We start from the raw sequence: 26577 nt of genomic DNA on the forward strand, positions 1-26577 counted from the left end.
TTGGTTTCAAGACGATGAACTGGGTCCATACATTTTGCCTTTCCCTCTTCAAATCTTGTTGAAATAACCACAGAAATAAAAAATAAGAATGAGAAATCTTCAGTGTTGAATACAAGCAAGGATGACATCAACAGACCAGAAGTGAAGAATTCCTAGAAGATTTGAAGCAAATGGAATTGGATTGAGGAGGAAGCTATGAGTGTTAGACATCCGGCCATCACATCAACTATTTCCTCTCCCCGAACAATAACCGGCTAGAAAATGTAATGGCACGAGAGTCCACTAGTGAAAGGAAAAAATATCTAGAAATAAACTTTAAAAGAAATGTACAAAAATCATTTGAAGCAAATTAAAAGACAAAAAAGAAAAGAGGGTTTAAAAGTCAAAAGAGAGTTGATTCACTTCTCTTGATAAGGAGACAATATTGTAAAGACATCAAGTCTCCCCAACTGACCTATATATAAAATATAAGCTCATTCTAAATTCTAAGGGGACTCATTCTGGAAGTCAACAAATTGATTTAAAATTTCATCTGGAAGAACAGGCAAAAATAGCTAAGAAGTTTTCAAAAAAGAAAGTATAATGAGATGGCACGTGTCCTGCCAGGACACTGCATGGAAGAGAATGGACACATCAGCGGGACAGAACACAGCCCAGAGCCAAGACGAAGCGTATGTGAGAATTCCTATCTGATCACGATGGCATTTCAGATGGTCGGGAAGAATGGATAATTCAATAAATGCTAATGAAACAATTGACTATTCACTTGAGGGAGGATTTGTTTAAAATCTTACCCAATATTACATATAAAAATAAATTTTTGATGGACTAAAGATTTAAATGAAAAAATTCCCATAAAAACATGAGAGGAAATACCAAAAAAAAAATTTTTATTGGAGTCAAAAGTTCTCTCTAGGGTGATACAAAAGCCTGGAAACAAAAGAAACTATTGGCAGATTTAACTATGTTAAAAATTAAAAGTTCTGATTAGGAAAAGACATTATAAAAAAGATGAAAGACAGTCAATAAGCTGGGGAAAGGGTGTTTGTGAAGTCACGTGAGAAATGATGAAGTAACATCCTTCATATAGAAAGAGCCCTCCCACCCCCATCTGAATAGCTGTGGCTCAACAGCAGACATGTGGCCTTGGGCAGAGGCTTGTCACCTGTAAAAAGAGAAGCTAAGAGCAGCACCTCTTACAGGTGTGAGGTGTATGGTATGAGAATTACATGAGATGTTGTTTGTAAAGCACTCAGTTAGCCCAGAGTCTGAGCAAAGCAAGGAAATCATCAGACAGGCGACCAGAGAGTAGGTTCCAGGAAGTTCACTGACTGCAATATTAGCTACCAAAAAAAAAAAGGCTGGAAAACCTCATTGATGTGTTTCAGCCCATGCAGCTGGAGTGCACCCACTCACGGGGACAGTAAGCCGTGGTTTGAAAGGATGAGGCAGATCAGTATTTACAAAGATGTCTACAAATTCAGGACATAGTCACATTCATTCATTCGTTCGTTCGTTCATTTACTGAAAGTCTAATATGTATCAAGCTGCTGGGCATAGAGCATGAAGGAAAAGCCAGAAGTCCCCCGGTACATTCTAGTAGGGGAAACAGACAATAAATAAAGCATCCAGTAAAATACACGGTGTGTCAGCTGATGCCAGGTAATAGGGAAAAAAGCAAAGCAAGGAAAGGAGAGAGGCAGAGTGGGGGGAGCGCGGGGTTACAATTTTAAAGAGGGTGGGGGCGTCTGAGAAGGCCTGAGCCCTTTGGACATGTTTTTAAAAATTTACCAGCGCGTATGCACACTTGTACATGTGAACACATAAAAGTACAGAAGGATATCCATTCATCTGTTTATGTCATTGCCTCTTAAAGGTCGTTGTACAGCACTTTTACTTTCTACTTTTTGTACTTTTCAATTTCTTTTAAAATTACTATACACGAGCACTTCAAGGCTGGCTCACCGGCAGGTCTGACAGACTTGGGAGGTTGGAGTCGGATGCCTGGTGCTGTAGCGCCACCTGGTGGCCATTGTCTCACTGCTCGATCTCATTTCCAACCGCAAAAAGCAGCTGCAGCAGCGAGATGCGCAACTGTGTAAAAACCCACTCGCCCTGCGGACGGGGACGGGAAGGGAACGGGGAAAGAAACAGTTTGATTTGCTGGGATGGAAGGCCATGGTGAGGCTTATTTAGCTTAGATTTTCAATCCCAGTTTTATAACGATGCTTCATTCTTCTGCAACTGCCGTGGAGCAGTCAGTCCCATGGGGCAACTGAATGAGCGGGACGGCTGAGCAACACAGATCTGTAACCCAGGCCATGCACACGCGTCCCCCAGAAGGCTGTGGGATTCATAGAGTGGCAGGACGTCAGGTGACACGATGCTGAGGAGGGTTCTTCCCCAGTGGGCGGGCCTGGGGTCATGGTCCCCGAGATCTGGGATGAACAGCCACTTCCCTGCCATCCAATGATTAATCACTAACTAAGCATGGACAGACCACTAAACAGGTGCATCCTCACCAAAGCCCGGAGGGGACTGAGGCGTAGCCCATGGGTGACGGGGAAGCAACGCTGCTCACCCCAGGGCTCTGCCTGGAATACTGGTCCCCCTCCTCCGTCCTTCAGGTCCCCTGTCCGCGTCGTGCCCCTCCCGCTGTAGCCCTCGTCACTCTGACATAGAAATGCTGCTTTCTCCTGCCTCTCCCTGCTCGCTCAGCTCTGTAAGGTGTCACACCTACCTCATTCACCCCGAGACACGGGCTTGAAGTCCAACAATTCTGGGTTTGCATCCTGGCTCTGCTACCTACCACCTATGTGATGGCTGGCAAGTCCTCGAAGCTCCAATGTCCCCCTCTGTAAAGTGGGGGTACAGGACTGTACTCCCCTCGTGTGAGCACTAACCAACAGCCCCGCTGGCACTCACGGGTACTGGCGGGTGCCAGGCTCTCGGCCAAGCACTTACAAGTGTTAAGTTCCTGAACTGAGGCCACCTCTGTGGGATAAGTGTTGATCACAGCGCCTGGCACAGGTAAGTGCTTAAATGTCATTTTATCCCCAGTTTGCAGCATAGTCTGCTGCGTTCTCAAAAAAAGGAAAAAAAATGAATGAATGAATGAACGACGAACGACCCCCCGGCCTGCTATGGCCAGGGGCAGGGGCAGAGCAAGACTGAGATGCCTAAGCCATCCCATCAGCACCCCAGCCACCTGGCTCTGCTGCCAAAAAGGAAAAAGGGCTCAAGGATTGCACAGGGACTTCCAGGAGAGAAGATGCTCTGGCAGATGCGAACACCTCTGCAGCACTGGAGAGGGTGGGGAGGAGGGAGAAGTGGTACAAACACCTGGGCTAATGGCTAGAAGGGCCAAGGGAAGGGGCACCAGTGGGCTTAGGTTCAGCTTCAGCTCGAGTGGAACTAGACACCCAAGAGGGGCTTCAGCTAAAAGTGGGCGAGACTTGATTTAACAATCCCTCCAGCCCAGACCCCTTCCCAGACTCCCTAAAGACTGACCTTCAACACACCCAACAAGCATCGCCCCATTCGAAGACCACGTCCAGTCCCAGCTTTCCATTTGCTTCCTCCCCCTATTCCCTTGCATTCCAATCCACTCCCACGTGGTCAGGGCCATGGCCCTCACACAGGAGGGCCGGTCAGGAGACAAGGTCGTGGAGGGAAGCTGGGTGTGAGGGAAGGAAGGGGGCTTAGAGGCACCCAACCCACTGAGAACCCCAGGCTCTGCCTGCAGGGGTGCATGTTCTGAGATTCAGTCCCTCTGCCAGCCCCTTCCCATCTGGCCCCTTGGAAGTAGCTTCCAGCCAAGGAAGAAGAGATGTGCAGCCCTAACAGGCAGGTAGGTGCCAAAGTGTCGCTGGAGAACCCCGGTGGCCACCCCACCCTGCTGTCTCTCACAGCCACGTGTGCACAGGGACTGGTTCATCTCCTTCCTACTCTCCTTTCCAGTTTCACTCTAGATGTCACTTCCTCCGGAAACCTTGCTGTGACCTTGATTGTTACGTCCTTCTTCCACAGGCTTTTGGAGCACCCAGACTGCTCCGCACAGCCGTCCTATTTGTGGTGAATTATGTGTTTGTCTTCTCCCTGGACTGTCACAGCTGGGACACCCAGTAAGGGTCACGCAAGCAGCAGCAGGAGCTGGCCCACGGCTCCCGGGCCTTTTCTGAGCAGCCCTGACTCGGGTTATGAGGAGCAGAGCCTCCCTGCTGCTCGAGCAGGACTGGTGCTGTTGTCTATTTATGCTTCGGTCCAGAATGCCAAGCCCAAAAGTGGGAAGAGAGATGTTAACACAACCAACAGCCTAAGCCTTTGTCTTACAAAAAGGAAAACTCAAATGTCCTTGCTTAAACAGTGACACTTATAAAGATAAGCCCAAAAGAAACAAATGACAGAAAGGAAGGTGCAGATACACCTTCTAAGGTGTCTCTTGATATTTAATTCTTTTTAAATTATACTAATACTTTACTGGACTTCCTGTTTAAACTGCAGAAGCCACATATCCCTATTGCTATTAGTCAAACCCAACAGGGTAGACAAATAAAAGGCCTTCAACCCACCTTTCCCGCAATGCCCACCCTCTTCCACCCGCCTGAAGTAACGAGCAGCCAGGGGGTACTCCTCCCAGGCTTCCTGCCAAGCACCATAAGTTATAACCAAGTGGGATTCCCACCAAGACCAAGGTCATGCCTTCAAATGCCTGTGGGCCCAGGCCGATCATGTCCCAGTGAAGCTGCAGGTGGAAGAAGGACAGCTGGGCTGGGGCTAACTACGCCACTTAGAGCTTTCCATGGGGAACATTTGTAAAGAACCGCTGGCCATACACAGCACCACGAGGGAGAGCAGACAGCGAACCTTGGGCAGGGCAGCAGAGTTGATAAGAGTTCAGATTTCGGTGCCCTGGTCACATCCTGGGCCCTGTGTCTACTGGCTGGGTGACCATAAGAAAGTTACTTAGTCTCTGTGCTTTGTGTTCCTCCTCTCAAAAAGGTGACCCAGTAGTACTTATCTTGTTAACTCCATGTGAGAAGAGAAGAATTTAAAGCACTTAGCGCTGTGCCTGGCACAGCACACAGTTACTGTCTGTCACCACGGGCCACCAGTTTGCAAGCCCTGCTGGAGGTGTTGCTCTGCAATTTGTTTTTAAACATAACAGCATTTCATGGCCTTCCCTCATGTCAATCTAGAGAGCTGGCTCCTTTGTAATAGCCGCCTAACACATCACTGATGCTTACACCCATGCCTTCCGTCTTTGTGCCACTGCAAACAGCGGTGCAGAATACAGCTTTGTATCACTTTTGCAATGGTGCTTTATTTCTGCATGGCAGACTCCTAGAAGTATGCTGCTGGGTTGCCAAACATGGATATTTTAGTATTTATTAAATATTTTCCGATTACGTTCACCAAAAGTTAGAACAATTCATACTTCCAGCAGCAATGTCATGGTACCCACGTCTCATTCACTTGCTAACACTGGTTTTATCAATCTTTGTAACTTTTTGCCAGTTAAAAAGGTGAAAAAGAAAGTTATTGTTTAAATTTGCATTCTGCTAATGATTATCTTTTGAGGCAGAGATCCCAACTTCTTTCTTCTTCCTTTAGCAAGAGAACTACTTTTAGCCAAGCACTCTCGATGCTCCCTTGCAGCTCAGTGTGGCTAAGCTCTACTCAATGAGATGTAAATGTTAGTGCTGTGTGAGACTTTTTGAGAAGTGTCTGGGGAAAAAAAGGGCACACCCTTCTTCCCCCGCTATTTCCTTCCGGCTTCTGGAATGTAGATGTGATGGCTGGAGCTCAGGCAGCCATCTTGAATCAGGAAACAATCTGTTATGGATGGCAGCAAAATATAAGGAGCGTGGGTCCGTGATGACTTTGATTTTACCTTACCAACCCTAGACTGCCCGCCTCTTTACTTTTTTATGAGGATATGACCCTTATATGTTTAAGCCATTGCTATTCAGGGATAACCTACAATATGCAACAAAATCTAGTCTTAACTAATATACCTTTTGATGCCCAAAAGTCAAAATTGAACCTTTATTTCTCTTTCTGTAATGCAAATAACCATGCCTCTGTGTTTTATTTGCCCTATGTTTATTTAAGTATCCTAAAAGTGGAACCCTTTTTCCCCACTCTCTCTTCCTTTTTCCTAAGGCCTTAGGTTTTGCAGAGATGGTTTAAAATTTTATTTTCAGCCTATATGCTTTCCCATACAGGAGTTCCTCATCTATTTTAAAAATTCTTAATAACACACAATAAAAATTCCGACTCACAGGAGCAATATCCACTGACATTAAATTCTATGCACAGTTACACTGCTGCTCAGTTTCCTGCACTCTTCACTTCCCCTTTCTCAACAGCTCTGCTCTAACTGTCCTTCAGATACAGAACTTCACCGGGTATTTTCCTCTGGTACGTTTAATAGACAGCGTATGTTTTGTGTCCTCACATGTTTGAAACGTCTTTCTTTTGCCATGACGCGTGAGTGACATCTTGGCTGGGTGTATAGAGGACGCACCCCCCCTTTACCAGTCCACTGTCTTCCAGGCTCTAGGGTTGCCCAGGGAGAGTCTAATTCTCTTTCATTTGAAAACAACCTGTTCTTTCTTCCAACAAAATTTTCAGTTTTCTCTTCCTTCTTGAAGTTTAGGGACTTGAATAGAAAACAGGTGTGAAGCGTTAGTGTTCGTGTGAGCTGAATGAATCCATTTAATCTGAAGAATCAAATCTTTCTTCAATTCAGTTAAATGTGCTTCTGCTGTTCTTCTCCTCCTCCTCCATCGACTCCCTTTTCTCCTTCTGGAACGCCCATTACTCCCATGCCAGGTCTCCTAGATAAGGTCTCCAAGTGCCTCGCATTTTAGTTATTTCCATGTCATTCTGCTATTGTTCTGGGTTGTGAGGCAGTTCTTCTACTTGACCTTCCAAACCACTAATTTCAGTTCTTCTATTGCTTTTTCAATTCAGAAGCCATGTTGTTTAGTTCCAGAAAGCCTCTGGTACACGTCGATCTTGTCCCTGTGGACGTGCCCTCCTTGTAACTTGAAGTTCTTACACATCCTGTCAAATATAATCCTGCCTCAAAGTGTAAAGCTCGGCTTCCCTCCCTTCTGTGGCCAAGTCCTGCAAGTGTGTTGTCATTTGTCTTTGCCGGTTGAAGGATGGAGGCGCTCGAATCTCCCCATTCACCACACACCCCCTGAGCTTCTGCAGCGGTAGCGAGCCTGAGGCCCCGGATGGCCTGACAGCCTTTGTCCAAGGGGCCCCCGTGAAATGAGCAAGGCCAACTGTGATCTTCCTGCTGAGAAGTGGGGAGCAGATCCTCTGCCCATCGGTCCCGTGATGACGGGAGAAGCAGTCCTCTCCCAACGGCATGGACTGGGAGCCATTCTGCACGGATGCCCTGGGACCCGCAAGATCAGGCAGGCCCCCCGCACCCCCAGGGCATAGGCAGCAAGTAGGCAGCTGCAGCCCCTCTCGTGGCCTCAAAAGCACACAGTAGAGAGGAACTAGACTGCATGGGACACAACAGTGAGCAAGACACTGCCCCTGCCTTAAAAGGAGATAAGGCGAGAGGTACAGGGTACATCACAACAGCAGGACGCAGTGCAGACTGTGGGCAGGCCATGAGAGGAGGTCAAAACAAGTGTTCTGAGGGTTTAAAGGAAGGAGGGTTCCCGTGAGCTGGGAAATGCAGAAAAGCATTCTTAGAAGAAGGCAGAATCTCAGGGAGAAACAACTGCAGGGGAGAGGGGAGGAGGGTGGCAGGGGATTGACCAGTAAATCGTAGTCTCTTGAAGACAATGATGACGGTTCGTTCATCTTCACATTCCTTCACCCCATCCTTCCATGGCCAAGTGTAGCCTATGCAATGCGCTGGCCCTTTCTGATGAAGGGACGGCCGAAAGTGAGGAGGGGAGCTGAACTGGAAAGACAGAACTAGGGGCACCTGACGTTGAGAGAAAGGAGGTTGCCCGAGTAACCCAGCTATTGGGGAGCAGATACAGAACATCTGCCTTCTGGTCAATGGGAGCAAAAGACCGACAGCACCACAGGGTAGCAACAAGAGGTTTTACACAGGAGGACACACAGAGAGAAAGGAAGGGACAAATCCTTGATACAAGAACCATGGAGAAAACCCGAGTGTAATCCGGAGAGGAGTCCCTGGAAGGCCCCTGCGTGTGTGGCTGGCTCACTGAGGATGCCTGAGGCCCCGAGGCTGCTCTGCAGCATCTCAGCCCCGCAGGCTCTGCTTGGTACACGGCTCCTCTGACCCACACATGCTCCCCTGCACCAGCGTGCACCTTTGGGTGCCCACACTGCGGCCTCTGCCCAAGACGGCGCATTTCACTCAGGTCAGTGAACTGACTTACCAGGAATACACGTCGTGCTTCACAATCCCAGGCCAATGGGATAAACCGCCCCAGCACGTCTTTTCCAAACAGTAGCCACTGGAAAAGTAGGGGGAATCATTCGAGTTACACCAATGTTCCATATGGTAAGACTTGTTTGTCAAAACTCAGCCAAGTCAGACTTAACTGTAGTGCTATAAGATCTGAATGCAACCTGTTCTTTGAAATGTCAAATGCTTTTCCCAAAGTCAATATTTGATCCTCATTCGCCTACGGGTGGCAAAGCCTGTCCTAAACTCATCGGAATTAACTGAAACTTCTCTGGTGACTATTCTCCTTTCCCATCATGCAGGACATGGATACATGCCATGGTAAGTGGGTGAGGGTCTCCTGCAGTCACAGGTAAGCGCTGACTCCACGGGGAAATGCAGGCAGGCAGGCCCAAAGTACCAGAAAGGCCACAGGTACCACCCAGCAAGAAAGGGACTCGGGGGCGCCCAGAGCACATGGCTGTCAAAAGAGAGTATGTGAAACTAATAAAGAGAGAGAGAGAGAGAGAGAGAGAGAGAGAGAGAGAGAGAGAGAGAGAGAGAGAATATGTGGCAAGAGAGGGAGTGCCTGGCACGGCCCGAGCGGGGGCAGAGCAGGGGCAGCCGAGAGGCCCGCGGGCAGAGGAGCATCCTGCACTAGGTGCCTGCAGAGGCCCCGCCTGTTCGTTTTCTGTCCTCCAAAGCACCCCGCTCCCCACACCCCCGTACCTCACTCCACAGCCGCACAACATGTCACTGAGGAAAGCTGACTTCAGCTCCCTCGGGTCCCTCCTTTACCCTAAATGTTTCTGCCTCTTTTTCTGGTCCTCTCCTTCTACCTCCAAGGAAAATCCTGCGACACAGGGCCCGTCCTGCGCCCTGTGGCCACCTCAGTTCCTTCCACTCTTGTGGTCCTTCCTTCTGCCTGCGAACATCTTCAGTTCTCCCCAGTCGTCCAAAGAGCTTCGACCCTTGAACTCCAGGCTACTTCCCATCAGCCCCCAGTGATGTCCTCACCAGCACCCGCTTAGTAAGCCCCTACCTGAGCACCGGGGCCGCACTGCAACCTCTGGGTCACCTCCTAACTGCTAAGGCTGTGACCTAAGGCTCTCCTACCTCTGGGCAGCTTTCAACATGGCTCACCAGTCCCTCCTTCTGGAAACTCATCTCTCGGCCCCTAAAAATGACTCATCCTTCTTTTCCTCCTCCCGTCTCCTTCGCCTCTTCGGCCTCTCTTCTGCTTGCCCCCTTCCTTTTGCCCTCTCACCTTCCAGAGCTTGCTCTCAGCCCCTCCCCATGGGGGCTCCTGGAACTCAAGTCACTCAGAGGCCGGCCCCCGCCTCCCTTGCCAGCTTCACCACCACCCAGTCCCACACTTCATGCTCCAGAAACAAGGAAATCGACCCAACACAGAACACTGGCTAAACTGTTTGAGGTTCAGCCTGTCGCCCACCTGCTTCCCAAGGCCAGGCCTCTGCTCCGACTGTCCCCTTCTGTTTTGACCTTGAGCCACAGCTCACCAAACTTTTTGATGTTTCACTACCAATTGAAAAATAAAAAATTAAGCAAGCACCTCTAACATACATATTTTTTGTAAATTAAATATATATTATAATGTTCCAACATGCTATCCACATTATAAAACAAGTACAAATGATCAAAGGAAGAGATAAAGATGAAATAAAGGTTCACGTATTTTATTCATCAACAATATAACAAAACTTCCATTCTCATTAATAGTTTTAGTGAGAGCGATGCGATAAGCTTCCTTTTTTTCAGTGTTTTAAGCAAGCTTTTTATGGAAGTGAAACACATTTACAGAAAAGTGCATACAAGTGCACAGGTCAAAGCCTTCTCACAAAATGAACACACATGTAACTAGCACCCACGTGGACAGACAGGACGCCGCCGGCCCCAGACACCCGCTGCACCCCCCCCCCCCCCATCATTACCTGCCTCCCAGGGGCGGCCACTATTCTGACTCCTAACAGCATAGGTTACGTGTCTGTTTAAACTTTATACGCATGGAATCGTACAGTGTATAATCTTTTCTGTCTGAAGGAACATTACGTCTGTGAAATTTTTCATTGAATCATTGTTCATTACCTCTCCCTGGTGACAGTGTTCTTCCCTGGGGGAGTTTACCGCACGCATCTGTCATTCACTCCTGACGGACACTGGAGTCTCCAGTCTGCGTCTCACAGACGGGGCTGCTATCAACAATCTTGAACATACGGGGTCTGACTACTAAGTTCGCGAACTCATCCTAGAAAACGTCCTACATAGCTCATTGCTGAATATCACTACGGTCACCTTCGAAGTACTCCCCTTGGGAAGCTGTGCACTGATGCCAGTGCCTAGTCTGCCCTTCAAAGCAATTTTGGAACTTTTTCTGGAATGGCCATCAGAGCTGTCTTCATATTACCCTTGATGTCCCAAATGTCATCAAAATGTCTTCCTTTCAATATTTCCTTTGTCTTCGGGTAAAGAAAGAAGTCACTGGGGGCCAGATCAGGTGAGTAGGGAGGGTGTTCCAAAACAGTTATTTGTCTACTGGCTAAAAACTCCCTCACAGACAGTGCCATGTGACCTGGTGCATTGTTGTGATACAAGAGCCATGAATTGCTGGCGAAAAGTTCAGGTCGTTTTCATGTAACTTTTTCACGTAGTCTTTTCTGCACTTCCAAATAGTAAACTTGGTAACTGTTTGTCCAGTTGGTAAAAATTCATAATGAATAATCCCTCTGATATCAGAAAAGGTTAAGAACATCGTTTGGACTCTTGATTTGGACTGATGGAACATTTTTGGTCCTTGAGAATTGGCTGACTTCCATTGTGCACTTTGATGCTTTGTCTCAGGGTCCTATTGGTACACACGTTTCATCACCAGTGATAACACAGCCCAAAACATCGTCTTGCCTCCAAAAGGTCTTGGCAAGCTTCCTCTCCTTAGCTTTTGTTCATCGGTGAGCTCCTTTAGGGACTATTTTTGCACACACCTTTCTCATGCCAAGATTTTCAATTAAGATTTTCCTGTTTATCAATGTTTACTTGGTCTGTTATGCTTCTCACAGTCAGCCAACAATTTTGACACACAATTTGACGAATTTTTGCAATGTTTTTGTCAGTTCTGCTCATTACTGGTAGCTCTGACCTCTCTTCATCAGTGACATGTTCTCTCCCATCAGAAAAATGTTTAACTCATTTGTACACTGCCGTTTTCTTCATGGCATTATCCCCATAAACTTGGAATAACATGTGCCTGATTTCATTTCCACTCTTGACAAGTTTAACAAGAAATATAATGTTTGTTCGTTGCTTAATTCAAGCTCATTCTCGCAACAGCACACAAAACCATGCAACAATAGTGAACGCCACTCAGCAAGACACCGCCACAAATGTCAACACGAACACAGCTGTGAGACACTGATATACCAAGGTTATGAAACCTTACCAAGCTGTTTGTACAGTGCTGCCAAAGTTAAGTGCACGGTGGCAAGTCCGTAACTTTAATCGCCATACCCTGTACCACCGGCCCACACTCTGCCTTTCTGTTGGGTTGATACCTACAACTTTATGACCCCTGCTGGGTCATAAAGTAAGTGTATGTGCAGCTTTGGTAGGTGACGCCAGTTTTCTAAATTGGGCTCAACCAACTGACACTGCCACTGGCAGCGTCTGACAATTCTGGCTGCTCCACATTCTTGCCAGCACTTGATATGGTCTTTTGTTTTTCTCATTTTTCCAGTCTGGTGGGTAATGTCACAAAGTAATACAATCCATTTTAAAGATGAAGAAAGTGAAACTAAGTGCCCCTCTCAAGCTCACAAACCTAAGGTGAGTTGGAACAGGAACCCAGGTCTTCTGATTCCAAATAGTGCATTGTTTCCACCTGTAGCAAATTACTGTTTGCAACATAAGCACCTAAAACAAGGGGCTAAAGCAGAACATGCTTGTGGACTATGCCGATCCCAACACACCACTCACGACAGGAAAGAAAGAATAAAATGGTCTTTCTCCCACTTTGAGACAGACACACAGAAAAAGTCTGGAAATATAAATCTCAAGTATTAACAATATGATGGCTGCTTTTTTTTCTTGGTCTATCTTTATTTTCTTATTTTTCTTCAATTAACATTTAGTAATAAGGAAAAGAGCTAGTTTTTTCAAGTTGAGATATAATTTACATGCCACAAAATGCACCCTTTTAAACTATAGAACTCAGCAGTTTTTAGCATATTCACTAAGCGGTGCAACATCACCACTATCTAATTCCAGAACATTTTCATCGCCCCAAAACGAAAACCTGTATCCATCAGCACTCACTCCCATTTCCTCACCTCCCTGGCAGCCACTCATCTACTGTGACATGGATTTGCTTCTTCCAGACATTTGATACGTAGAATCATGCAGTATGTGGCCTTTTTTGTCTGGACTTTTTACTTAGCATGTTTTCAAGGCTCATCCATGTTGTAACATGAATCAGTACTTCATTTTTTTATGGCTGAATAATACTCCACTATAGGGATACACTACATTTGTTTATCCCTTCATCAATTAACAGGTATTTGGGTTGTTTCCACTTTGGCTATTTATGAATAACACTGCCATGAATATACATGGACAAGTTTTTGTGTAGACATGTTTTCAATTCTCTTGGATATACACCTAGGCGTAGAATTGTTAGGTCGCCTGGTAACTTGATGTTTAAACTTTCGAGGAACTGCCAAACTGATTGCCAAAGAATCTGCACCGTTTCACATTCCCACCAGCAATGTGTCACCTGCAGAAAGAAGATGCCCAGCAAACGTCTCCAGGCAGCTGGAAAAGATGGTGCCCAGCGGAGTCGCCTACAAGTGGTCCCAGGTGGACTGTAAACCTGCACAGCATTTTATTAGCTGGAAACACGTGTGCAGACATATTGGAGGGCATGGACCCGCTTTCAAATCTCTCATCCTTCGCATCTGTAGGGCTCTTCAGAGTCCACAGTGTTCACATGCAGGATCTCTGGTTTGAGCAGAAATTCTCTTCCTGCTTGTTCTGTTAATTATGGTGTGTTGTACCTTTCAATATCACCTCACTGGTGTTCTCTTTTATAATTATAATCACAACAATTATTTAGAAATAATTTTGTATTTGAATGGTTGCACTCTCCCCGTCAATCCTTTCCTACTCTGACGTGGCCATTCACGCTCTTCTACTACGATTCATCTCTCAGTGGCCGCAACACACCTTCTTGTGATTTTTCCCCCCAAAAAATGATGCACAGCTGTAGCAAAAGCTACACACAAGGTGTGCCCTTGCATGACTGAAATGAATTTCTGTTACTGTCAAATGTGAACTAACACTTGGCTGAGTACAAAAGTCTTGGGCTACAACCTTTCCCTCAAACCTTGACGTACTGCGGCACTGCCTTCCGGCTCCCATGTGCGCGCAAGCTGAGCCCAGCCTCATGTTGCTCCTTTGATTTACAGGTTCCTTCTGCCTGGGTGCTAATGGTACCCTCTCTTTCTTCCCGAAATTTAAAAAACAACTTCACCTGGATATTATTTTAAGCTAATTTACCAGTTTTGTGGTTCATGGTGAGCCCTTGTAATGTACAGATTCAGGGCCTTCCTCAGGTCAGGAGATGGAGGCTTCCTTCGATTCCGTTTGCTCTGGTCTCCAATCTGGTCCATCATCCACGTCTGGGGTCTTCACTGCTGCTTTCCTGTCCCTTCTGAGCTCCACAGTTTGTCCTCTGCCCGAATCCTTCACTGTCTACTGTGCCACTGATTTCAAATGGCAGCATTACGTGATTCCTTTTGTTCTTTAAGTGCTCAAGCTCCTCCTCCTCTCAGCTTGTTGACTCATCAGCTCAACTTTCAGAGCATCTATAACTTCTCCGAGCGGACAAAAAAGGTGATGTTTGAAATTTACTTCAGTTTTTCTGAGTAAAAGGTTTGGAAACTTTTCCCCCAAAGCCTGCTTTTCCTCTATTTCTTGCACGCTTTGTTTATTCCCCTTTATACGTCTGGATCTTTTCAGTGGGTCCTTCTAGCGTCGGCTTTTCTATTTGTTCATTCTTGAACGAGGACAGATGAGTCCTGGCCTGATATTTACCTGAAAACAGTGTAGATGGATTCCCTTCTGTCCCCTCTCTATACATCCTAATGGATTCAGTTTCTTGGATGGGACTGTGGGCTAAGGTCCAGTACCATGTCTGTCACTCATCAACTGTGACCACTCCTTAGTAAATATTTTCAATTCTCTTGCCTCCGTTTCCTCCTATAAAACTGGAAAGTTGAGCTAATCTTTAAATGTCCTTTAGCTCTACATTTTTATGACACTCTTATCCATCATATAGATGTAAAGTTTCATTAGTCTGGAATTAATTATCAAGAATTTTGCTAAATATATGTATAAATAAGTAATACCCTCTTTCTTAAGAAAGACTTACTGTACTTCATTTCAAATGAAGTGAGTCACAAATATTAAGCTCACGAAATAGATTTCATTTGATTCCATGTAAGAAAATAGAGAATTATCAATAACTTACCAAGAGCTGGCAGAGTATATGCCCCAGGGATGCACTGGGTAGGAAATGTGTGCAAGACGGCAAAAGACACACACAGCCAGAGAGTTAGCTCTCTCCCCCTCCCTCCCTCTCAGTCTCCCCAGCATCCTGTCAGTCCCAGGACTTCAGCCTGGTCTACACTTTGAACACCAGGCAGAAACACTGTGGGAACTGACCGTGACATCGCTGGGCCCACATTGTAATGCGTAACACTGATGGAGAGCTTCCTATTGGCACACACTGTGGCACGCACTCGGCGTTATCCCACTGAATCCTGCCAACCACCTGTTTGGGAGACTCCGTCCTGCATGGTCTCTGGCTCTCTAACACGTCTGCCAAGAATGCAGAGTCCTGACCACCCTTCCGCAGGCCACTTCTCAGGGCCATACTTCAGGGACAAAGAGCAGGCTTGCTTACTGCCTGTCATAAAGCTGCAGGCTCCCAGACTCACCGTTCTCAGCTGTGGCACAAAAGCACAGCATCCCCCTGGGCCCATGGCATCACCCCTATGGGGCCTGGGGGAAGGGAAACCAACACGCATGCTAACGCTCACGTTAGTGATAAAGCTCTGTCTCTGACTCAGGAGCTACATACACAAAAAGAGATACAAGGAGACAGAGAAAGGTCTCCTTCCTAGCCCCCCGACAACCGGAGTCCTGGAACCCACCTCTCCTAGGTCCCACTACAGAGTCGGCTTACATCTTCCCTCCTTCAACTCCGTCTTCTGTCCTTTAACTCAACCGCGCCTGGAACCCACTGCAGCACACAGTTAAGCTTCGCAATGCTTCTCAGTATTGAGTCAAATGTCCCAACAACGTAATCATCATTCCTTCTCTCTCCTCACGTCTCATGAATTAAGCTCCTGTGTCAACAATAAAGTCACCTCTTATCCATTCATATAGTTTCCTGCTCTTACCCAAGCACCATATGAGATTAATAAATCGTGGCTTTATAATAAGTTCTGAAGGTTCTGCTCTTTATAGGCTATGTAACACCGGGCTAACCTCAACTTCTCTGAGGCTCCACATCCATTAAAAGGGGCCAGTATTTGTGAGCTGGCCCCCAATAGCCATCCTCCCCTTCTTCTTTAGGAAAATAACTTCAGAGTCTTTAGCAGGACATGAGGCTTCCCGGAATGCAGATTACATTTCCCAGCTTCCTTTAGTGCTAGATGTGGCCATACGACCAAGATCAGGCCAATGGGATGCAAGAAGAATCATGAGCAATGTCTTGCAAGTGGCCCTCAAAGGCTAGAATGCAAGTTCAAAGGCTAGCGCTCCAGCAGCCACTTCAGGCCATGAAGTGGCCTCAGATTTCGGAGCCATTCCCAAGATCGCATCATGAGGTGACAACAAGACAGAAGGTCTGTCACCATGCAGGCTCTGTACCTACTCTGAGCTTATTGATTACCTCCTGACTTATCACACATACAGAGACCTCTATGTTATTTATGTCTTTGCTATTTTCAGTTTTCTACCCCTTGCACCCCAACCTACAGAAATGGCTCCCTCATAAGGGAAGTGATAAGGGTTAAATGAGACTATCCATCACAATAGATATCCACTGTTATATTCCCACAACAAAGCACCGTTTTTACACAAATGCAAACATTTATTGAAATGAACCGGATTCTGGAAGAATGAAGGCCATTTCGTTGCTGTAAAAAAACTTAATCTTTGTACCAATTTATTTTTCCACACGAGCATCACTATTTTATCAAGTTTTATAGAATATCTCATTTGAATTGCATTACATCTTTACCAACATTACTGTCACTATTAACTGTGTTTAGACTTCCCTGGAAAGAGCCAGAAATCGACTGACTGCTTAACTGACTGACTGATTTTCACCCAATTCATTCAAAACACATTTAATAAGAGACTACTCTGTAGTAAGCCTTGTCAAAAAAATCAGCCTTTGGAGTAAATAAACAAATAAACAAATATTAGGTAAATAATCTCGAACACCATCTCCCCCAGTGCCCCCCAACATGCCCAGGGAGACAGAACTGATGAAAATCTGCACGTCGCTGAAAACCCAGGCTAACGTGCTGCTTCGTCCTTGCACCTCCAGCTGTTTATTCAGAACCGCTTGCCTCTCTTCTTCACAGCCAGTAAAACTCCTCTGATCCAGGTTCCTGGGCCTGGTGCTTTTTCATTTTCTCCCCTGTCACGTTGTCTGCATTTCTCCCCTGTCACACTTACCCTCCAGGTGTTCGAATCTTTTCACCAGTGGAGCTGATTTTCCCTCCCACATGGTGATGTTCACATCGCTGGGTCTGTTACTGTTGCAGTTCTTCTCTATTTCATACATTGGCGGAGTTTGGTCCAGTGCAGACATCTGCAGCAGCACTCAGACGCTGATGGTGTCACTTATCGAACCATTACTCTGTGACAGATACTTCGCTAAGCACCTTATCCATAATAACGTGCCACTGCGATCACCTTACACTAATTCTCTAAGGAGGGTATCTTTGCACACCCATTTAGAGTGAGAACACGGAGGCCCACCGAGGTTAGGTAACTTATCCAAGGACACACTGTCAGAAAGAGGATGCTCACTGGCTGTGGTGGGGAGTCCCTGGGCAAAGGCAGGGTGTGAACCCAGCTCAGTCTGCCCCCTGGTCTGAAACATTTCTTTACGTTCCATCCCACAAGAGCTGAAGGGCACTTTACGTTCTGTACTGGTACGCATACTTCTGTCTATCCATCTGCTCCCTTCTCTTTGCCTAAGCATTGGGGCGTCTCAGCTCCACAAACAGCAATCCCGTTCTTCTTCCTTTCCTGAGCAGCAAATGGCTTCACACAAGGGTGGCTGGCCCCAGAATTAAGGACAGCTGCTTCCCTCTAGTTATCCCTGATCCTTTCTCCCCAGCTTGGCTTTCAGCACCAGGGTCAGTGGCAGCCGGGTCTCCGCCTCCATCCTCCACTCTGAGGTCTTTGGGTTCAGGGTAATACTTACAAAACATACGTTGGGTCATAGGTCAGTTTCCCATTGGCTTCCCAGATTAAAGGCTCTTCATTGGGTTCTATAAACTAATCTCAGTCAGGCTTCTAGGCCCAGGGGGATGGGCTTCCACTTTTGCCAATTTATGACTTTCTCTCCACCAGAAATCTGGGTAGATCTCATGTACTCAAACTGAGACCCCACCTATAAGTTCTGGAAATTCTTCAGCAGGCTCTTCCCTGCTCCCCAAGCTCAGGATACACAGGGGACCAAGGATGCACTCCCACGTCACAGGGCTCCCAGAACACGTTCATCTAGGCTGAATGGTTTCATCATCTTCCCAGAACTTCCTCCAACGGTTCTGACAGCTGTCTTTCCTCGGATCTAGACATGCACCTGCCCACAAAGGTCGCAGACCCATCCTGAATCCCAGCATGTTCCACGGGATCCCAACTTGCCTGCTCAGGAGCCAGTGATTTCAGCCCAAAGGACGACCAGCAGAAGACGTGAGTGGACAGTCTGAGAAGGTTCTGAGGGAGGTGAAAGGGTTTAGGGGCTCCCTCAGAGTCTCTTGCGCACAGAAGCAAAGGTAACTGTAACGACTTCTCTCACGTGAGACTGGCTCTGACATTAGTGAAAGTCAGAGTGTCGACGCGGGGCACCACGGCACTCAGCTTCAGGAGGCGGGGGGAGAGCTGGGGGGCCCCACCATCACCTCCACTAGTTTCCACACCATCGCTTCCTCCTCCTGCTCCTTCTCGGACCCTTCCACTGTGATCCATCCTTCGTGCTGCCGCTCCCCAGCAGTCTACCCAGGATCCCCCGCTCACTACACATAAACTTCCCAAAGAGTCCAACACCCCTCCTACCACTTGAGGGGCCAGCTACAGAAGGATGACCCCAATTCTCTCTCGACCAGTGGGAACATCAGAACCATCTGCGAAAACTCTTCAACATACAGATGACCAGCCTCGCTCCTCCAAACCCTGCAAAGGAGTCAATGCTCCAAACAGCGAGAAGCACTGCGCTGGCCCAGACCTCTGCGAGCTCCAGGCGCGCAGGCCAGTTGCCGAACGCTGTGCCGCGGACCCCCACTCAGTCCTCCTTTCATGTTCCTTATCTCAAGGATTGGCCCAGCGCCTCACGCCGCTACCGTGAGAAGCCCTGACATTGCCCACCCTCCCGTCTGCTCAATATCCAAGGACAGAGGCCTCTGCCTGGGTTTCTCTTGAACCTGCCTTCTCCTCGCCATCGCCATCGCCAGGTTCAAGCGTAACAGCCCCTTCACTCATCTCCCAAACGCCAGTGACCTCCCACACCATCCATCCTGCACCTCAGGAGTATAACGGAAGGTGTTTCTCTCTTCCTGTCACTCCAGAACAATTCTCCACTCCCCGCGGGGAAACAGCCGGACTCCAAAGCACGGTCTGTGAGTCCCTCTGACTCCGGGTCCCAAGCCGCTTTTCCGGCCTCAGCTCCCTCAGCTCGTCCCGCCTCCCTCTGCCACGAGCACCACACTCCAGCAGCACCACACAGCTCACCCTTCCTGACACAGCACGCTCTGTCCTACAGAGTTTCTGTACAGTCTGTTCCCTCTGTCGAGGTCCCCCTTCACCTGGCCAACTGAAAAATCTATCTTTAAGATCCTGTGAGTCTGATTCGGTCCCAGAAGCTTTCGTTTCCACCACTTACCAGCCCTGACACAGCATCAGCGTCATTTATTTACTCCTATCTGTCAGGTCTGTGGGCTCCTGAGGGCGCGGAGTCAAGCTAGTTACATGCTCGCTCAGTAAATGTTTACTTCATGAATGAAAACCACTAATGAGATCAAGGTGTTCTTCAATCCCCTGGAGAAGCAAAAGCAGCAACCAATCTGTAAAGCAATAAAAAGGCCAACTGCTATCTTGGAAACCATGGCCGGTAATATTCAGTAATGATGCTTTGGTGATAGATGGGAGTTCAGAAAAAGAAGAGTCAGCAGCTGTAGAATCTGTCAGAATTTCCAGTGCAGGTCAGGAAAACAATGCTGTGACCACCGAGGAGTGAACGTTCTCGCGTCTCCTCGTGCTCGGTGCCCCTGCCACACCAGCTCGCTGTCACTTCTTGAATCCACCATGCCCTTGCCCCAGCTGGGACCATGACAGATGCAGCTGCCACCGCTTCACCTGGCTAACTCCAACTCCTCTTTCCTCTGGGAGGCTGGCTCTGATCCCCCAAGCCAGGTAAACTCGTCTGGTTTACGGTCCCTAAGCACCTTGTACTCCGCTTTGTAGCCATCGTCGATGCTGTAATTAATTTTTTATTACTTTTATTGTTTTAGACTTATTTAACTTTGCTACTAGGCCGTAAGCTAAAAGCGAGCAAGGACCAGACTTGTCTTTCCCTCTGCTGTGGCCCCACTCAGCACAGTGCTGGCGCTCAGCAGGCCTGAGCAGGCCCTGGAGGGATGACGGACAGATGGACAGGCAGGCAGGCCTGTAAGACAGGGAGGAACAAGGGACACGGATGCCTCTGGTTACTGTCCAATACTTCATATCATCCAGCTCTCTTTTATCTGACTCAACTCTCGCAAAGCAATCTCTGATTTTAAAACTGGGGATTTCCTATTGAAGAAAGGACGCACACACGCCAGGGAGACTCCTGTTTACTTGGAAAGCAGGCGTCAGAGCAAACTGACAGTCCTGGCGCTCTGGCTTCATACCCAGTGATCGCACTATACTACCAGGCTGCTCTCTCTGGCCACAAGTATGCTGGCTATATTGATCAAACTAAGTTCCAAGAATCTCTCAGCCCTTGAGAAGCCCCCTAAGATCACGATGAAGCCCCCTGAGGTCAGTATATGTGTTGCTAACAGACCACCAGGGGCATTGCCTTTTCTCAGCCAACCACCCTCACCGGACACCGGAGCTGTGCCCTATGTCAGGTCTTAGTTTTCTTCCCAAGCAGTCACACTGCACACGCAACAAAGGACACTGAAGCAGAGGTTTTCATCACAGAGAAATGCTCTTCATGGACGTGGTCTATGAGCTACGTTACATGAGCTGCAGGCAGTTGTTGAGAAACTGCAATATGCAAATAGATGTGCCAAAGTGCATGGGTTTTGCTGGGTAGAGAATCAGGACAGCTGACTATGAAACCCTGGCAAAGTCCCCAGTCTCATCTGGAACGTGGAAGCGTGGACTCAATGATCTCTAACCTTTAGGAGGGACTAACAACACTAGTCTGCTGAGCGCAAAGGCCACAGCAAAACAGTCCAGGAGCCGGTACACCCAGAGATAAAGTAGAGAAATAAACTAACTGCAGCAACCAGCATCTTCTGGAAACAGCAAAAGAACGCTGCGTATCAATCAGCAAGTAACTTCCAGTCACATTCAAAAGCTTCCCAACAAGAACAAATTCTAATTTTAGTTATCAGCCAATCCGCATGGGCATCAATGATCACTCCACGTGAGCCGTTAATAAAAAAGGTCAGGGTGTCCCGGTCCCTAGAATGAAACCGGACCTTAAACCCATCACTCCAAATTGAACTCAACGACTCAAATTCAATGATCAGGAAATTAAAATAACTAAAACCAAGAGCAACTATTACAAATACTTTTTTCAATGAACCTGTTTCCTTATCTCACCCGTGACTCCTCCATTGTGTCAGAAACCACATTCGAGGCAGCCCAGGGTTTGAGAAAAGATACTAAGGAGCTCTCAGCTTCTCCCATAGGTACACCTTGGGCAGTTTACTTCTCTGAGCTTCCATTTTCTTCTCTGTGCTCCAAAGCCTGCCCCCTCAACCCTGCAGAATCAGTATGAGGCAAAACACACACACACACACACACCAAAAAACCCACAGGTGTCAAGAGACTTTGTGACGTGTTGAGATACTTTTGTGATGAAGGAACCTCAGATCCAACAACCTTCTCATTTTATAGATTCCAGTCAGTTCCTGCCTAGGCACTCACTTCATTTGTTCACTTAACAAATATTTACGGAGCACCTACTATGGGCCAGATACTATGCGCCAGGCATTGAGGACCCGATGGTGAGCAAAGCAGCCACAGTCCACGATTTGATGGGGCTGCATTACAGCGCAGCAACGGAGACATACCAACAATTACATTGAAGAGCATATTGTTACACCCCACAGGCCACGCTAATGATTTGGTCTTCTTTCTAAGAGAAATTAGAAACCACGGAAGGGTTTTAAGCAGAGGGCATGACAAAATCAGATCACTTACTAGCCCTGGGCAAGGCCATGAACACGGCGGGAGGAACAGAGGCCAAGTACGTAGGGGAGCCCCAGGGCTGCTGGTTACACAGGGTTATTACATGCTACAGCGGGGTTATCGGAGCCGGACGGGGAAATAACTTACTAATGCTAGTGGACTGGAAGTGTGGGAGATATAGTGCCTACAAGGGAAAAAACAAACAAAACAAGGACACAAAATAAGAAATACCTTCAAATAGTGAAAGTCACTAATTCCATATAATAGACTTTATTGCCACAAAAAGAGACATAGCAAATTCTCCTGAATTTATTAACTTGTTTTCCATAAATATTTAATTACCCAGAAATGTACCAAAAGCACAGATTTCCCTTGACCTAGTTATCCAGCTTATACAAGAGTGGGTGAGAATTACTGCATCCAATAAACACGAATTTAATTATGTTCATTATTCTTTCTTTCATCTCCAATAAGACGATCTTGGACCGTTGCAGCCCAACATTTAATTTTTCTTCTGATTACTAAAGTAATTGTCATAACCTTAAAATAACACCTTATAATAAAAATATTGAAATCCTAAAAAGGGAAAGTATAATGTTGCTTTAGTTCATATAAAGACCCATTACTTATGTGGAATCACAGAACAATGAGAAAGAAATACCTGGGAACACCAGCCTCCAGTCCTTGGACGGGCCTGAGACAGGCCCCACCCGCGGGGTGACTCCGTCCTCTCCCTTGCGGGTACCCTACTGCTGTCGTGGGCTTGCATCGCACTCCCAAAGCAGGCTGACTTCTGCCTGCCACCCTGGGTGCCGCCCCCAACACCACCACCACCACCTGTACATCTGAGTTTTAACACATTCCTTGTGCAATAAGTCACATAACTTCCATAAGCAATAAATTCACACCCTTCCCCACAGAGCATCCTAGAAGCTTTCTGACACAGCTTAAAGAGAACGTTATTCTAGCTCCCATTTACCAGGTGTTCATGGTGTCCCAGGATGCTGCTAAGTCCTGTTCCACAGCATGTCCTTGAAGCCTTGTAGGCCCATGAGCAGTAAGTTCTGTCAGACTTCTGGTGCCCCCGCGGAAACAGAGGAGTGCACTTGCCCCAACCACAGGGCTTGTTGAATGGTGTAGTGAGGACTCGACCCCACTCATCCTGACTCCAGAGTCTGTTCTCTGTGCTGCCCTATCTGCCTCTCTGATGCACAGGAGATAAATCTCCTGCAAGGAACACAATGGATTTGAAAGCTCTGCAGAAAAACTGTGGAAGGATTTGCTGCTCGACTCTCCCATCGGTGCAGGTGAGACAAACCTGACTCATGGAAGTGATCTGTGCAGGTGATCAAAGAAAAGGCGCTGGGGATGGCGCTAGGCTGGAAACCACCGCTGACAAGGGCTTGTGCAAAAGACAGGGCGGATACACCAGTGGACAAACCCACAGCCCTGTGGTCAACAGGGCCTGTGAGGAAAGGACTGTGAGGTTTCTCGGATACCTCGGCCACCTCCTTCACCTTTACCACCCAACAGCACCACTGCCGCTCCACTAGACCCCAAAGAAAACAGCCAGAAGTGCTGCTTGGTGCTCCCCCAGCACTGAGGACAATTAAAATGACGATGAGCACTCTGTAAGCACCAGTTTCCTGCCAGGCCCCGTGCCAAACATTCCACCACATTATTTCACTGAATCTTCGATAACAGCCCCAAATTAGGAAACACTGCTATCCCCATTTTATAAATCAGTAAACTGAGACTCAGAGCAGGGAACGCACTTGCCCGAGGTCACAGAGGCTGTGTGAGAAAGAGCTAGGATTTGAACCCAGGTCCGCCTGGCTCGAGCCTGAATCCACTTGGCCACTTCACCCGAGGTCCTCCATCACAGCCAGTCACCCTCTGGTCCCCTTCTGCTTGCATGTGACTCCTCCACCTACCGACCACCAGCTTCCCAAGAGCAGAACGGAGCTCCTTCGCCTCAATGTGCCTGGCGTCCAGCAAAGGGTTTCGCCCCCAGCAGCCCAGCGAGGCTGATGAATGAGTGCCCACAGGAAGGAAGCGAGCGAAGCCTGCTCTCTCTAAGAAAGTGCTCCCAGAAACGCTCCAGGATGGCCATCACAGAAACCAAGCCAACCAACTCTCCCCCCACCCCGGTCAAAATCTATAGACCCCCTCTCCGCTCCCTCTGGCAGGCGCCTCCACCATCCCATCCCAAGGGAAGGATGAGCAGCCAGACTTCCGAGGAAAGGAGAGGAGGGCTCCAGCAAGCTGGGCAGCTCCTTTTCAGACGTGGCCTTTTTCTCTGCTTCCCCATCTCGCCCTGGAGCATCTGGAGCAAATATTTCTTTCCTTTCCCATCCCTAAGACTTCGGAGGACAAGTGTCACCAGCCATACGCAGTCTACAGCCAGCACATGGCACAGGACATGCCTGTCTCCGAGTCAGCACTCAGATACCTGGGGAATGAAGTAAGAGTCCAGAGTCTGGGTTTCACCACACACCTGATGACTTAGCAGTAAGAGTGTGCCCTCATCTAGCAGCATGACTTGTCTGAGCACAGGTCCATCACAACGTCCACCAAAAGCCTGAGCAGCACTGGAAGAAGGAGACTTTCCCTATGCAGGGAGGAGACACAAGCACAAAGTAATACGCACGACGACGACATACATGTCCTCCCACAAGGTGTGCATACAATGACAGTCGAGGCAGCAACACGGGCGTAGTGCCTTGTGCCGAGAATTGAGTGTAGGTTTCACAAAGGCGGGGAAATCGGAGCTGGGAAGCCATTCCCAAATCACCCAGGGCAAAGCCATGGTTTCCCGCCTCCATGACCCCCATCCTGCTCACTCCCCCAGCATCAGGCCCACCATGCCGCTCTGTAATCAGGGACAGGTTGTGAGCATGTCAAGGGCAAGGACTTTGGCCATTCCCCACGGCTCCCCCTCAGCTGCCCAGAAACATCTGCTGACAAAGAATAAAAGATTCTACTTTACATTATTACCAACATAGCAGCCACCCCTCAGATGACCTGCTATTTGCTGCAAGTACTTTGCATGCGTGGTCTCATTTCCTGTACACAAAAACCCCAAAAGGCAGATCCGATCATCATCATCCATTTTACAGCTAAGGCAACTGAATTAGTAAGTTGTCCCAAGTCATACAGTAAGTGACAGAGGTGAACTTGCCCCAAGTCACACAGTTAGTGACAGAGGTGAACTCTGAATCATGTGTGAATGGAAAATCAGTTTAGAATTACTAGTGAACAAATCCCTTTTCCTTTCTCTGTCCTCTGCCTTGAATCCAAATACATGGATTGCCCTTTAGTCTATTGTTCACTGGGACCAAAGCCATTTCTTTCCTAGAGGAGAACAAGGGCTGTCTCTTGTTATTCTTCTAAACAATGACTGCTAACCATTACTGAGTAAACATTGGGGAGGGGAGAGGGAGATACAAAACTGTGCTTACAATTTCAGTCAAACACATTTATTAAGGAAGAAATACATGCACCAAGTGGAACATGTGCCAAAGTGGGAACAATTTTCAAAATAGATCAAGTTAATAAATGAAGGAGCAAGAGTATGTATAGAATGCTATTCTTTGTGTAAGAGAGAGAATATGTATTATAATAAACAAGAAAATGGTAATAGTGCTTGCCTCTAGGGAGAAGGGCTAGGAACTGGAAGCGCAAGGCAAGAAAGACAAGCACTTTACAATGTGTTTCTCTTTCAACTACTTGCCTTTAAAAAAATCCATGTGTGACCTTTTTTTTTTTTCACTTCTTAAAAAATAAGATAAAGACACCATTTAAAGAAAGCACTTACTGCAAGGCCTTTCCCAAATGCTCACACGCATATGATTATAACCATGAAATATTACACGTTTATGAACATAAGCTGGATGAACTTTATTTGCAGTGAAATAGGACTGTTAAACAACTTTTGTCATTCATGTTGAGGTTCACTAATTTCACTAACACTGTTGCTTTTTCTGTAATAAGTTATACTTTTTCTGTAATAAGTAAAATGCATTTTGAAGACAGAGATACAACAGACATGTAAGCTGCAAGGACAATTTGCCACACCTTCTTAAAGTTCTTCACGTCCCTTCAACAAGTATTTAATGAGCACCTAGCATGTGCCAGGCAAAGTGCTAAACAGGTATTTTTAAAAGAAGAACAAAACAACAGGCCATTAGTTTCCTCCCTCCTGCCTTTTAATATGCTGGCACGCTCAGAGAATGCCAGAGCTAGGACCACTCTTGATGTTCACATCATCTAACACCATCCCCACTCAACTAAGAAAACCAAGGCCTGGAGAGGGGAAGGGGTTTGACCAAGGTTACGTAAGTGAAGGCCTCACAATTACCAGTCCTGCTCTCCTTCCGTGCTACATGCTGTTGTGTTGTGTTGAAAGACGGGCAGGCAGGGCAGGGCAGAAACAGACCCTAATATATACTGAGTGCCTAATGTAT

At 47.3% G+C, this 26577-nt stretch overlaps 1 protein-coding gene across 12 annotated transcripts in view; it reads right to left on the bottom strand.

The window, feature by feature from the left end:
• The window catches only part of RALGPS1 (Ral GEF with PH domain and SH3 binding motif 1), a 289205-nt gene that overhangs the window by 222357 nt on the left and 40271 nt on the right, over nt 1–26577 (bottom strand). Inside the window, exon 2 of one of the 12 annotated variants that reach the window (XM_088793587.1) lies at nt 8385–8462. The exons of the other annotated variants lie outside the window; for them this stretch is intronic. The gene's annotated coding sequence lies outside the window, so the exon portion shown is untranslated. The remainder of the gene's footprint in view (nt 1–8384; nt 8463–26577) is intronic. 12 annotated transcript variants of the gene reach the window in all.

Source organism: Rhinolophus sinicus, chromosome 16 (genome assembly GCF_057876585.1).
Source record: "Rhinolophus sinicus isolate RSI-liver-muscle chromosome 16, RSI-T2T, whole genome shotgun sequence".
Lineage (NCBI taxonomy): Eukaryota > Metazoa > Chordata > Mammalia > Chiroptera > Rhinolophidae > Rhinolophus > Rhinolophus sinicus.